The sequence below is a fragment of the Ambystoma mexicanum genome, chromosome 4p, assembly GCF_040938575.1.
Source record: "Ambystoma mexicanum isolate Mex_15411 chromosome 4p, UKY_AmexF1_1, whole genome shotgun sequence".
Lineage (NCBI taxonomy): Eukaryota > Metazoa > Chordata > Amphibia > Caudata > Ambystomatidae > Ambystoma > Ambystoma mexicanum.
Genome location: NC_090927.1, coordinates 604,330,421 through 604,343,141, shown reverse-complemented (window position 1 = coordinate 604,343,141; position 12,721 = coordinate 604,330,421). Strand labels below are relative to the sequence as shown.

The 12,721-nt window shown below is 48.2% G+C and overlaps 1 protein-coding gene across 19 annotated transcripts in view; it reads left to right on the top strand.

Annotated features, from left to right (window-relative positions):
* The window catches only part of DST (dystonin), a 2,190,048-nt gene that overhangs the window by 1,766,737 nt on the left and 410,590 nt on the right, over positions 1-12,721 (top strand). The window lies entirely within an intron of this gene.

Here is a 12,721-nt window from a genome sequence, read left to right as displayed (position 1 = left end):
AAGCAGATACTTCTGAGAGAAGAGGAAGGGCATTTCCATATACCACCATTAACTGAAAGTCATATTCTGGAGTTAGTTTACTCCCCTGTGATAAAGAACACATTGACTGGGCAAGATCACAAAGGTGCTGATGGACCAAACAGAGTTCTTACGAATCAAAAACAGCAGTTTTGAGTATGAATAGAGCCTTTTCCAGGGTGTAAGGAAATTAGGACCAGGAAGATGGAAGAATTAGGGAGGAATCCACTCAGTGTCAATTTCTATTCCCTTACGCCACACAATTAAGTATGTGTACTTCGCCTTGATATGATGCAAAAAAAGGTGCACATTCCCTGATGCTAAGATCGAGTTGTCACAAAATACACTGTAGCTTTTTTGGGCCTTGTGCAGTTGACTTTCCAGTAGAGGTGGGAAATCACTCTGTAACAGTCTGGTTCATGTTTATTGATGAATTTCAAGAGAAAATTCTATAGTTCATCTTTATTTTAACCAATGATCTAAACAAGGCATACACGCAAATATGAACATGTTATAATACTTCACAGCCTGGAATGGAATACCAGTATTAAAAACCTGTAAATAATGGCCTAATTCCAGGCAAGCTGTGACATCACTACTCACCTGTAATAAGAAATTGACATCACTACTGACCTGTATTCGGCTATAGGGCTTCAGTTGTGACGTCACAATGCCTGCTTCTTCCGCCAGCAGAGAGCAGAGTTCCTGCTGCCACTAGAGCCCTTGTGTACAGCTGGGACAAGATGAACACATTTCTTTCTTGGGAAATCCCTTTCTGTGAGACTTTTACAGCAAATAACTGAGAAGGGACTGTCTGTGGTAGTATGTTTAATATGTGCACTGCTGGTGTTTGAAACAAAGTCGCAAAACTCTCTGCATGTTAATGCTCATTTTAAAGCCCAAAATGCAAACGTGTTAGACGCATTTTAAACTGCTTAAACTATTTTCCTGCAACACATTAGCATATTTTAATTTTTTAAAATATGCATATTAGAAGCTGCATATTTGTTTTTTTAACACAATTAGATTCTGCACTGATTATATGTATCAGCAACTGGAAGATCTCACAATGGGTTGAGCTTGAGGCCAGGTATAAAACGAATGAAAACGTATTGCAAGGAATAAGATATCCCCTATCATGTGTAGAAATGATATTGCAAGTCATTTCGGAGTTCTGTGACCTTGCAAAGGAACACTGCCTTCGGCCCCGTTCCTCTGTTTGGTCAAAGAGCTCCTCAATGACTTTTAAGGTATGGCAGAGTGTACGTTATCCCATATGTTACTTGCCTGCGAATACATTAGACCACAAGTATGTTGAAAGCTGAGTTAATTTACTGGCTATTCATCAAATAACATGTGCTCTTAAATTGATACAAGCTGATTATCACACAAAGTTAAATACTTCTTGTGAATGATTTGGCTTCTGCAACATTGGGGGGCAGAATATTCACTTCCTGGTGTAAAATGTGTAATTATTTTCAGGAAAAGAGTTTTTACTCCTAACAACAACTGATTCCAGGTCAGAGGTTGCTTCAGATCAGTTGCTTCAGTCTTGAGAGCGCCACTGATCCAACATCAGCCAGCGCCACTGTTGATGAGTGCCCTCAACTGACACCCTGCCATGGCTAAAGGGTACTACAAACCTAGCTGCTGTTTATTGACTGTTATGCTAGCTGCTCATTAATGCGCCAGGATCGGCTTGTAAGTGTGCCAAACCTGGCTGATGGCTTTCTCCCACTCTTAGGGCCTCATTACGACCCAGGCGGTAAGTTACCGCCTGGGTCGTACCTTTACCACCATGGCGTAAACTATGTTTACGCCATGGTGGTTGGCGGACTTACCGCCCCATTCCGAGGTGAGTGGGGCGGTAAGTCCCCATTGACCCATTTACCCTTCCCCATTCCCATTTTTGCCCCATAGGGCATAATGGGAGTGGGGAAGGCGTTAATTACGCCACCGTAAATTACGGTGGCGTAATTAACAACCAGGTCCCTTAGCGCCATGGATTTTAACACCTGCTAAAAGCAGGTGTTAAATCCTCCATGGCGCTAAGGGACCTCGGAATCAGGCGGTAAGGGTTGGCGCTGTTTACGCCGCCGTAAACCCCTTACCGCCTGGGTCCTAATGAGGCCCTTAAGATGTTGTCCATGCTTCTATAATAACTAACTATAATTTATTCATTTCATATAACTTTATTTCGATCCGACAGATCATAAAATGAAATATAAGTCTGCAACTTATCCATGAGTGTAACCCTATCCACCTGAACTCCTCCTGCTGCCCGCAATCCCCTACGCTTAAGAGATGGTTATGGCCCCTAAATTCAGCTAGGCTCATACCTTTTAAATCCCATACATACAGCCGCATGTCTGCCTCCCAGTGCAAAATGTGCACTACTTGAAGCAAGCCAGACCACAGTTGTGCTGCTGTGTGTACCGCTCTTATTGCCCACTGGATGTTATTTAGCTTTTACCTCCAAAAATGGAAGGGCTACTCGGTTAACTGCTGTAAAATCTCAGGGATTCTGGTTACTGAAAACAGATCTATGTCATCACTGTGCGCCCCGTCATTTCATGTACGAAAATGCCAAACACGAAAATGGAGACATGCAGTGATCACGTAGATCACTCTTTCCCGCATCCCGCTACCCGTTTACCGAAAGTTTCCTCTGGACAGCTCACTTCCCTTCCTTCCTGTGCCTCGACTCGCCTCTCTCCCTACGACATCAGTTCCCTTTCCCCAAAGCGGGTTGGAACTTCAGTTGCAGGGTTCATTTTTTTTTCTATTTAACTTTATTATTTATTTTATTTATTTATTTGGACATGTATAGCAGCGCACAAAGCCTGTAGGCATCTAGGTGCTAGTTACAGTTATAGGTACATGGTTGTAAGCCAAGTATAGTAGTCGGATCAAGTAAGATACAATGCAATAAAATACAAGATATTGAGAAAGAAGAAAAGAAAACACAGTCTACGTCAGCTGGAATGCGAAAAAAGCCTATCCGGGAGGCACTGGGCGCTACATCAGCAGAGCGAGGCTCTGGTCCTAGTTCAGGGAAGTTACACATTGCAGAATTGAGGGCGAAAATAGTAGTTGCACCAAATCAGTAGGCAATGCGCAGGAAAACGATTACTGCTTGCATCTCCTGGAAAAGTCTCATCCAGAGGGACTGGAAGCTACATGGGCAGAGCGAGGCAGTGGGGTCAAAGCTGTGATGAGGAGGGCATTATCGTTTCGTTGGGAGCAAGAGAGGAGACATTACGGATAAGTGAGTAGCAGGAGCTGTCCCCGGGTCATGAATAGGAATGGTGGCTCCTGGCTGCGATGCTAAGGTGAATGCTTAGGAGGCAAGTCGGGGTGATGAGGGTAATCTTGTAAGGGAGAGCAGGTATTAGCATATACCTTGGGTGGCAGACCCGCCGGGCCCCTTCCTGGCCCTGACAGGCCTGGACAGGAGTAGTCATAACCCTTAGTGGCGGCCCTTTGTGGTGATCCGGCTTCGCTTGCAACTCACACTCACGGCATCATCATAAGGGAAAGCCTCCATGTGATGGATGCGGGGGACACCTCTGCACCTCCCAAACCCCGTATACCGTTCAAGGGGAGCGGGGACACCCCTGCAACCGACGGTTCCCTTGCTCAGTATCATCAGGTTCGACATTTTCGTTAATGCTGAAATGCATTTACTGCGCATTCTGCATTTTATTTTTGTAATTTGCGACTGATAGCATTGAAAACGGGTGCATTAAAATAGAGCTGCCGGCTACCTGCAAGATGCAAATCTGCATGCAGCCAGCAATGGCTCCATTCCCTTCCAGGAGCCCATGCTATCAGGCTTGTGCATGGGCGGTGCGCTGGGGGTGGGGAGGATGGCTCCCCCCACTTTGCATGACAGGACAATCTTTTTGAATCACCACTGAGGTTGTCGTCCCCTTTATGGGAGCCCAGTGGCTTAGAGACATGGCAGGTGTACAATCCTAAACTCTTGGGTCTCATTACAGTTGGTAGCTAATTACCAAAAGTGGAAAAAGTGCCACCCAGTACAGAAAGGAAACATCTCTGCATGTAAAATTCACTCTCCCAAGTTACCACCATTGGTTAAATGACTGTAACTTACATTACAAAACGAAATCTCGCCCAATAGGAAAACCGGTTGGAACTGGCAAATAAGGTGTCAAACCCATAAGTCAAGCTTCGCATTGTGGCATCTGGTTTTGTGCGATACCTTAATATTTGATGGCTTGTGGATGAGTAGTGTGTGCTGCACGGGCCCTATCCCTGCCCCCAGTACTCCCATATGGAATGGTTGGCGCCGTTTTGTCTGGCAATGCGGGCAGTATTTCTTTGCCTGCCTGCTGGAGATGGACATGCAAGAACATGGGTGCGCCTTTTTAGATGCATTTTAAATTCCAGTACTATGAGTAACTCTATTGGGCAGTACTGCTCGGATTAGCAGCTGGCTCAGTGGTAATCTCGGTAGAGTGGTCATTTACTACTAATGATATTTCTCAGATAACGAGGGTAGGATCTTAGTTTTTAATCTATGGGTAATACTCTGCGATTCGCTGTCTTCATCAATATTTGTATTGTTGGGTTCTACACAGTGAGATGCCTAATTCCTCTGCAAATAACTATGTGTGCAGACTTGTGGATATCCGCGTCTGCAGGGGTGTTTCTAGGCCTCGCAAAGATCTGGGGCTACGCTAATGGGGGGACTCAGGGCTAGCTATAGCCTTTTGGTTGTAGCCCTTGAGCTTCTATCCGGGGCTACAACCAAAAGACCTGGGGCTATAGCCCCCTCATCCCCCCGCCCCCTTGCAACGCCTCTGCCTATGTAGAAACATGTTGTTGGCTGTGTAAAGCAAAATGGAACATAACTTGGCCCCCAGCGTCCGAGTATGTGTCATGTATGTCTCATGGTTTCATCAGGATACTTTACGAAGGCGTTGGGCAGCACATAATCCCCAAGAGGCATTTGGGTGGCTGGGGGGTGGGGGGATTGATTCAATTCACATTCTGCTACTCTCTGGAAATTATTTTTGTAGAAATATGTTGTGCACTAAACTTTCCTGAGCTGTGTTTTGTACTTTTCCCAGGAGTGCTTCCCTGCTGGCTCACCACAGTTGCTCGCTTGCTTTTGAACCCAAGTCTGTTGCAGTGCAGGTTGCTCAAGGATTAGTCTTGAGAATGTTTATCTTGGATCCTGGACACTGTCGTAGTCCGGAACAGATGTTGGCGGGGTCCACTCTTGAAGCAGCCTGTGCTGCACCTTTTCAGAGTTCGCCACTGTACTGACGCCGCTGCCTGCCCACCAGGAGAGTTCTCCCCCCTGCATGCAGTGCCACGGTTTTACTGTCTGTGATAAGGTGCTGCTGCTTAGATAGCGTCTCCTACTCCGGGTGAATGATTAACATGTATCACGGTTACTGCGTGGGTGGCTCGGGTGACTTTCCCTTATTGCCTGTATTGATTTCATATAAAGAATCGCCTCACATATCCATCACTGCTGCTTAAATAGAGACATTTCCTAGCTGCGTTTAAGTACTCTGAGCTGCACTTTGGCATCACCACATTGCAGAGACTGAAAGAAAATGCTCGAGTTTCTGCAGTGCAGACTGGACATAACTTGCTGGGACTGAGGACTTCAGGGGCCGGCAGGTCTATTGCAATGGCAGGCAACTCATGGCCGGGGGAACATGGAAGGTGCAGTGAATTTACATGAATTATCTTATCAGGCCAGGGGGTCTATAACCCGAACCAGTATCTCTGCTCCCTCATGTCTATGCGCATGAGCTCACGTGTGATCGCTCTACACCTGTTCTCCTCCTTTTCCTGTCAGGCCTGAGTGACTGTGCTCCTGGAGGCCCCTTGAAAGGAAGTCACGTTGCGGCGATGCTGGACTAAACTGAGAGCACCCAGGCTGTTGGTACCGCATGAAAGAAGCGTGCACTCTTCCTGTTGAAGGGGAACACCAGATGTGGGCAAAAACTCAGGGGCAGTATTCGGGGCATGGGCTTCCAACATTTCAGAAGGAGAATGCTCACCTGTGAAATTCCACTACCATGCCCAAGCTTGTAAAGAACGCATCAAAACGGATTAGCCAATAAGCGGAATTCCAAAGCTATCCCTGCACATGAAGACAGTGGAATTCCACCACTATCCCTGCACAGAAAGACAGTGGAATTCCACCACTACCGCTGCACAGAAAGACAGTGAAATTCCACCACTACCCCTGCACAGAAATACCGGGGAATTCCAGCGCTATCCCTTCACAGAAAGACAGTGGAATTCCACCACTATCCCTGCACATAAAGACAGTGGAATTCCACCACTGTACCACTACCCCTGCACAGAAAGACAGTGGAATTCCAGCACTATCCCTACACAGAAAGAGAGTGGAATTCCTACACTATCCCTGCACGGATCGATAGTTCAGTGATCCATAATTGTACATATTTAAAAATTGTGTAAAGATGGACTTGAAAGGTTGCTGAATAAGCGTACGTCATCCAAAATAAACTAAAATAAATACAAGTTATGGCTAAGAACATGGGCATGTAAGAAAATGATTTCAAGAAATTCATGGTGCGAAACACTGTTCTTGTATGAGAGTGAGGCTAACAAGGTTATGAGAGTTGGGCGGCTGCCCCGTGTTTTGGAGGAGGTGGGTCCCTTCCCATTCAGTCAGTCACAGTGATGAGCCTGGACTGACCCGTTTGTGTGCTCTCTATTTTATTGTCCACTTCTTTCTTAAACAGCTATCACGGTATCACCGCCTATGGGCGTTTCAGCACTATACACAAATACAAGCCTTTCATAGGTACTCGAAGAGCTTACTAGATTAACAGCTAGAATATCTTAAGGGCAACAGCACGTATATGTTTTTGTCCTTGGGAGTCTTGCAATATATGGAAAGAGGATGGTATCTACAGTTCTCCAGCATTGGATCTTTCATGGATTCACATGCTTAGAATATTCCCCGTCGTCAGACTGGGACCCCTCGGTACACATATATAGCCTTTTCCTATAGGAAAACTTTCAACACTTTTGTGTCCTATCTACGTCCTTTTAGGACCCGCCTACGCATGCTCCGTAGGCCGTCCCAGTATAAGAGGCCCGCCCCCGCGGTTCCCCTTCAGATTTCAACCGTCTCCAAAGTAGTGGGATCTCCTCGCGTTGTCTTACTATTTTGTACAAGGTTGCGTTACTGGAAATTGAGTACAGAAAATGTCCTCCGTGTCAGGAAAAGCGCTGTTCCGCCCATGCGCGACGTGCGGCTTGAAAAAAGTTTACGAGGGGGACGGACATATGGATTGTATATTGCCTCCACCCTCATCATTCGGCGGATAACTGCGACATATGCAAAGGGTTTTCTCAAAAAACCCTCAAAGACCGCAGTCGACGACTGGTGGCATGGCTGAATGAAGGAGCGGGGGCATACCCCCCTTCGGAGGTAGGCTCCACACAATCGGCGAAAACATCACGCCGCGCTACCTCGTCGGAACCACCGGCGAAGAAATCTCGACCGACGGAAAAAGAGTCGTCTGGAAGCCACTCAACTAGAGACTCCTCGTCAAAGAAATCATCTTCATCAAAGGAAAGGAAATCCTCCTCGGGCGATCATCATAGATCGACCACGAGTCGAGAGTCGAGTAAAAGCAAGCCAAGTGTGGAAAAGGCGGGACCGCCATAACCACCTGCTAAGTCACCGTCGTCGACGGCGGCCCAGTCATCGGCCTCCACCCTGCCACTTACGCAGGTGGCATCCACCGTCCCACCGACGACGACGTCGACGATGGCCTCGTCGACGGGGGTTCTACAGGAGGCCTGAAGTTTTTGATCCGACCCCCCCTGGATACTTTACTACAAGAGCAGGCTGTGTTGCTGTCCTCGGAGGACGAAAATGAGAGAATAGCTGGCCCAGCAGACCTAGGGCTACGAGTGGCTGACAAGTCGTCGACGAGGGGATCCGTTATACCGGTATCTGCCCCTCTTCTCAATCCTCAATCTGTTTTGTCGTTGGAAATTTTGTCCACGCTTCAATCGTTGTTACAGTCGTTGGACCAGAGACTACCTCAGGCAAACCTGCCGCAGTCACCCGGCGACGAGCCGGGCCCGTCCCGTCAACCGACGCACCTACGCACGCCAATCTCAGCACTGGCACAAGAGGAAGGTGAGCTGCCAGATTCGGAGTCTGACAGGGGAGCCATGTCGGATATCTCATCATCCCCCTCCAGGGATCCGACCTGGGAGTCAGAGGTGGAGTTGGAAACCCCTAGAAGCCCAGCTCACCCATCCCCTCCGGACGACATTGCGTCATTCCATTCTATGATGGAGAAGGCATGCAAAGAATTTGGTTTGTCCCAGGAAGAACAGAAAAAGGACTGTTTTTTGTTCGACCACATGGGTAAGAGAAGGAAGTCTGTGTTCTCGATATCAGTACTAGACCATGTATGGAAGGAGGGGTTGCAGACAATGTGTCACCCGTTTTCAGAGCCGGCAGTGAAAGGACGCCTGGAAAAAAAGTTTAAGGCTCCAGAGTCTACCCCCAAGTGTTTACCCTCCCAACCAACGCCAGACTCGGTGGTGTCGGCGGCAGCAGCGAGGAAGGCGAAGGCCCAGCACAAGTGCAGGACTCCTCCGGAGAACGAAGCGAGACGCCAAGATGCCTTTGGCAAAAAAGTGCTATCCGTGGGAGCGACCACAGTAAAGGCCGCAAACTCTCTGGCAATTGTTGCCAGATACGATAGGGAGATGTGGCACAGGCTAGCTCCGTTGCTTGATCATCTTCGGAAGAGCATAGGAAGGCAGCGATGTTACTCGTCCGAGAAGGTGAGGAAGCCTCAAATCACGCAATAAACATCGCGGTGGACCTCGCTGAGTCAGGCTTCAAGCAAGTCAATAATGGGGTCGTATTACGTCGACAGTCATGGCTTAAGTGTACCTACTTCAGGCCAGAAGTACAATACAAAGTTTTAGATATGCCCTTTGAGGGAGACCTTCTTTTCGGTGAGAAGGTGGACGAAGCCCTAAAGGGAATGAAAGAGGACTCGGACACGGCACGTTCATTGGGTGCCGTCCAGAGTGGCAGAAACTACAAGTCTTTTCGTCCCTTTAGAGTGGCTTCAGATAATTCAAGATTCTCTGCATCTGGAGACAGATCCTTTGGCAGATCCGCTTACCCCTCCCAGGGATACAGACGTGCCTCCCAAACGGCAAACCGTCGCCGGAACTTCCAGACTTCCAGAAAAAGACCATCAGACAAGCAAAATAAAGATCAGCAGTGACATACAACACACCGTTCTGGGGGGAAGAGTTTCAGCATATGTCGACGAAATGGGAACGAATAACGACGGATCAATGGGTGCTGGATACTATAAGAAACGGACACTCTCTACAATTCAAACACAGCCCTCCGCAAATTCCACCTGCGTTCACCGCTCATTCCCATCTGAAGATACTGCAACAAGAGGTAACACTCATGTTAGCATAATAGAATTAGTTCCAACATCACAGAGAGGTCAAGGAGTCTACTCAAGATATTTCGTCGTAAAAAAGCCGAACGGCAAATGGCGTCCCATTTTAGACTTACACGATCTCAACAAATCTTTGAAGAGCCTAAAATTCAAGATGCTCACTCTGCAGGAAGTGATCCGCGCCGTTCAAGAGGGGGATTTTCTAGCGACCCTGGATTTACAGGACGCGTATTTCCATATTCCAATGTGTGGGAAACACAGGAAATTCCTAAGATTTGTAATAGGGCGGACTCACTACCAATTCACGGTTCTTCCTTTTGGGCTCAAGACCTCCCCCAGAACGTTCACGAAATGCCTGGCTCCAGTAGCGGCCTGGCTAAGGAAGCAAGGCCACCACGTATACCCATACCTCGACGACTGGCTGGTAAGGTGATCCTCCCCAGCGTCGACCAACACAAGTTTACAAGCCACAATGCAGCTTCTACAACAGCTGGGATTCGCCATAAACTTCGAAAAATCCTCTCTGCAGCCATCGAGATCGCTGGTATTCCTGGGGGCACAGTTCGAGACCCAGTTAGGGCTAGTGAAACCTTCTCTCGACAGAACCTCAAGACTCAATCAACAAGCATGCCGACTACGGCGAAACACCAAGATCTCAGTGAGAAAATACGTTTCGGTCCTAGGGGCCATGGCATCCTGCATCCATCTGGTGGAAAACTGTCGCCTATTCATGAGGCCAGTCCAGGAATTCCTCGCGGACCGATGGACGCAGGCTCAAGGTTCGTGGTCAGACAAGATAACCATCGACGACGACAAGCTGCTTCGGACCCTTCAGTGGTGGCAGAGTTTCCACAATCTGAACAACGGCGTACCCCTACAGGAGCCGGAGTTTCAGCGAACCATAGTCACGGATGCGTCCCTAACCGGATGGGGAGCTCACATGGGTGCTCTCCAAACGCAGGGTCGCTGGTCTCCAATGGAGTCACTCCTACACATAAACGTGTTAGAACTCAGAGCAGTACGATGGGCCTTGAAGGCATTCCTACCACACATCAAGGGCTCACGAGTACGAATACTGACCGACAATACAACGGCCATATTTTATCTGAGGAAACAAGGAGGGACGCGATCAAGAACTCTTTCCATGGAAGCCCAGAAAACATGGCATTGGGCATTAAAGCACAAAATTTCCATCGTGGCTCATCACCTTCCAGGAGTGAGGAATTCCCAAGCAGACTCCCTCAGCAGAAGCATGGCCCAAATACACGAGTGGGAAATGGACACAGTTCACCTGATGAAAGTGTTCCAGAAATGGGGTCACCCCCTCTGGACGCCTTCGCGACCACAGACAACAAGAAATGCGAGCAATGCGCAAGCAGATGGCCTCAAGAGGGTTCCATGGGGGAGGCATTCTCCTTCCCATGGACGGACATATTCCTTTATGCTTTTCCCCCGTTCCCCCTCATACGGAGGACAATTCAGTGGATACGCAGATACAATTGCCGGGTAATTCTAGTGGCACCACACTGGCCGAGGCAACCGTGGTTCTCCGACCTGCTTCACCTGTCGCTGGAACATCCCATAGCGTTTCTGAGAGTCCCGAACCTACTATCCTGGGACAAAGGCACGGTGTGGCATCACGACCCGGACAGTCTCAACCTTACAGCCTGGCTCCTGACTTTTCGGAGTTCGGTGCTTTAAACGTTGTGGAGGATTGCCAAAAAAGTCTGCAGGCGGCCCGAGCCCCTTCTACAAATAAATCTTACTCCTATAAGTGGCGGAGGTTCTGTGAATGGTGTCGAGGACAACAATGCCTACAACCGTTGTTGGTGACGCCTGAACAAGTTCTACCTTACCTGCTCCTCTTGGCGGAGAGGGGGTTATCCTTCACATCGATAAAGGTGCACCTGGCGGCCATCTCAAGGTTCACGAGGAAGAGGCAGTCGTCTCCTCTATTTAGCGACAGACTTGTGAAACACTTCATGAGGGGTTTATTTCGAATTTTTCCCCCGGTAAAACGTTTCCCCCCAACTTGGAGTCTCAACACAGTGTTGGCAGGCTTAATGAAACCGCCTTTTGAGCCTATGGCCACGTCCGACATATAATTCATATCGTGGAAGTTGGCATTCTTGATTGCTATCACATCAGCTAGGAGAATCTCGGAACTGCAAGCGCTGGTCGTAGACCCGCCATACCTAAGATTCTTTAAGGACAAAGTGGTCCTGGCAACTAATCCTACGTTTGTCCCAAAAGTTCCGACAGTGTATCACAAACACTCGTCCATTGTTCTCCCTACTTTCTTCGCGACACCATCATCGACAGCAGAAAAAGCTCTTCATACCCTGGACGTTAAGAGGGCTCTGAAATTTTACCTACATCGTACACAGGAACTCAGGTCTACTCGACAACTGTTCATCGCATATGGTCGGTCGACGAGAGGAAAAGCAATCTCTAAACAGGGATTGGCTCGATGGGTCTCATCGACGATTGCGTTTTGTCACTCCAAGGCCGGAAGGCCACTGCAAGGACATCCTAGAGCCCATTCTACAAGATCAATGTCGTCCTCAGCAGCTTTATGGGCAGGAATTCCGCTGACGGACATATGCCAGGCTGCGGCATGGTCAGTGCCCCACGCGTTTAGCCGCCACTACTGCCTTGCCAGGCAGCATGCGGACGAGGTGCAGATGGGAAGAGCTGTCCTGCGCCATATGTTTCAGTAAGGTAAGCTCCACGCTGTGGAGAATCTGTTTTCTACCTTTTTGATGACAGTATACTTTGTGGGTAAGGTTATATGAGTTAACCTATTCCTACTGTACATATGCATTGTGTAGTATGGTGAGGGTATATTACATTACATTCTCACCACCGTCTCAAGTGTTACTGCTATACAATCTATTCTAAGCATGTGAATCCATGAAAGATCCAATGCTGGAGAAGGGAATAGTTTCTTACCTGTAACTCCATTTCTCCAGCATTGGTATCTTTCATGGATTCACATGCGCCCGCCAAACCTCCCCGGAATGCAATGTATTTGATTGATAAGTTTAACCCTTCCTACTTTGGAGGGGCCGAAATCTGAAGGGGGACCGCGGGGGCGGGCCTCTTATACTGGGACGGCCTACGGAGCATGCGTAGGCGGGTCCTAAAAGGACGTAGATAGGACACAAAAGTGTCGAAAGTTTTCCTATAGGAAAAGGCTATATATGTGTACTGAGGGGTCCCAGTCT